The sequence below is a fragment of the Mizuhopecten yessoensis genome, unplaced genomic scaffold (genome assembly GCF_002113885.1).
Source record: "Mizuhopecten yessoensis strain PY_sf001 unplaced genomic scaffold, ASM211388v2 scaffold10983, whole genome shotgun sequence".
NCBI classification, from domain to species: Eukaryota; Metazoa; Mollusca; class Bivalvia; order Pectinida; family Pectinidae; genus Mizuhopecten; species Mizuhopecten yessoensis.
In genome coordinates, this window is record NW_018408819.1 from 77269 (window position 1) to 80178 (window position 2910).

Consider the following 2910-nt stretch of genomic DNA (forward strand, 5'->3'; position numbering starts at 1 on the left):
TCTACTAATATTTATTGAGTATATGTACAATGAAATGCATTCTGTTTCCTTCTTCTTCTTCTTTCTCACAGGGTCCAGTGGTCGAGTGTAGTCCTATTACCTTGCATACCTAAAAACCAGAAGGAAATATTTAATACAGATACAAGGGCGATAATCCTGTCAGTACCTCAAAAATGATGACATCACAATCAAAACACACGTGATGAATAGATGTTACTATGAGCCGCAGGGTCGGGGGGTTGCTAAGGAAAAGCCGCCATTTTGAAATTCAAAATGGCGGCTTTTCCTTAGCAACCCCCCCTCAAAGTAACATCTATTCATCACTACACAATTATATACCCTGTATAAAGCCTACACAATTATATACCCTATATAATACCTACACAAATATATACCCGGTAAAATACCTACACGATTATATACCCGGTATAATACCTACACGATTATATACCCAGTATAATACCTACACAATTATATACCCGGTATTATACCTACACAATTATATACCCTATATAATACCTACACAAATATATACCCGGTAAAATACCTACACGATTATATACCCGGTATAATACCTAAACGATTATATACCCTGTATTATACCTACACGATTATATACCAGGTATTATACCTACACAATTGAATACTCTGTATAACACCTACACAATCATATATCCGGTATAATACCTACACTATTATATACCCTGTATAATACCTACACAATTATATACCCTGTATAATACCTAAACGAATATATACCCTGTATTATACCTACACGATTATATACCAGGTATTATACCTACACAATTGTATACCCTGTATAACACCTACACAATCATATATCCGGTATAATACCTACACTATTATATACCCTGTATAATACCTACACTATTATATACCCTGTATAATACCTACACAATTATATACCCTGTATAATACCTAAACGATTATATACCCTGTATAAAGCCTACACAATTATATACCCTGTATAATACATATACAATTTCATACCCTGTATAAAGCCGACACAATTATATATCCTGTTTAAAGCCTACACAATTATATACCCTGTATAATACCCACACAATTATATACCCTGTATTTTACCTACACGATTATATACCAGGTATTATACCTTAACGATTATATACCCTGTATAACACCTACACAATTATATACCCGGTATAATACATATACAATTTCATACCCTGTATAAAGCCGACACAATTATATATCCTGTTTAAAGCCTACACAAATATATACCCGGTATTATACCTACACGATTATATACCAGGTATTATACCTACACAAGTGTATACCCTGTATAATACCTACACAATTGTATACCCTGTATAATACCTACACGATTATATACCCTGTATAACACCTACACAATTATATACCCGGTATTATACCTACACAAGTATATACCCGGTATAATACCTACACAATTATATACCCGGTATAATACATATACAATTTCATACCCTGTATAAAGCCGACACAATTATATATCCTGTTTAAAGCCTACACAATTATATACCCTGTATAATACCCACACAATTATATACCCTGTATAAAGCCTACACAAGTATATATCCTGTATAAAGCCTACACAATTATATATCCTGTTTAAAGCCTACACAATTGTATACCCTGTATAATACCTACACAATTCTATACCCGTTATAATACCTACACTATTATATACCCTGTATTATACCTACACAATTATATACCCTGTATAAAGCCTACACAATTATATACCCGGTATAACACCTACACAAATATATACCCGGTATAATACCAACACGATTATATACCCTGTATAATACCTAAACGATTATATACCCTGTATAATACCTAAACGATTATATACCCTGTATTATACCTACACGATTATATACCCTGTATAAAGCCTACACAAGTATATATCCTGTATAAAGCCTACACAATTATATATCCTGTTTAGAGCCTACACAATTGTATACCCTGTATAATACCTACACAATTATATACCCTGTATAATACCTACACTATTGTATACCCTGTATTATACCTACACAATTATATACCCTGTAAAAGGCCTACACAATTAGATACCTACACCATTATATACCCGGTATTATACCTACACGATTATATACCCGGTATTATACCTACACGATTATATACCCGTTATAATACCTAAACAATTATAAACCCGGTATAATACCTACACAATTATATACCCGGTATAATTCCTACATATTTAGATATACCCGGTATTATACCTACACGATTATATACCCGTTATAATACCTACACGATTAAATACCCGTTTTAATACCTACACAATTATATACCCGGTATTAAACCTAAACGATTATATACCCGTTATAATACCTAAACAATTATAAACCAGGGATAATACCTACACAATTATATACCCGTTATAATTCCTACATATTTAGATATACCCGGTATTATACCTACACAATTATATACCCTGTATAATACCTATACAATTATACTGTATATGTAAGCCAGAGAAGATTGCTCAGTATTATATGTTAGCCAGAGATGTTGGCTCAATATTATACATAGGCCAGAGATGTTGGCTCAGTATTATTTGCTAGCTAGAGATGTTTGCTCAGTATTATATGTTAGCTAGAGATGTTGGCTTAGTATTATATGTTAGCAAGAGATGTTGGCTCAGTTTTATATGTTAGCCAGACATGTGATGGCTCAGTATTATACATAAGCTAGAGATGTTGGCTCAGTATTATATGTTAGCCAGACATGTTGGCTCAGTATTATATGTTAGCCAGAGATGGTGGCTCATTATTATATGTTAGCCAGATATGTTGGCTCAGTAGTATATGAAAGCCAGAGATGTTGGCTTAATATTATATGTTAGCCAGAGATGTT

The 2910-nt window shown here is 33.0% G+C and overlaps 1 protein-coding gene across 6 annotated transcripts in view; it reads right to left on the bottom strand.

Moving 5' to 3' along the window:
• Nucleotides 1–2910, bottom strand: part of LOC110464301 — a 78214-nt gene that overhangs the window by 49899 nt on the left and 25405 nt on the right. Inside the window, exon 2 of one of the 6 annotated variants that reach the window (XM_021519443.1) lies at nt 101–109. The exons of the other annotated variants lie outside the window; for them this stretch is intronic. The gene's annotated coding sequence lies outside the window, so the exon portion shown is untranslated. The remainder of the gene's footprint in view (nt 1–100; nt 110–2910) is intronic. 6 annotated transcript variants of the gene reach the window in all.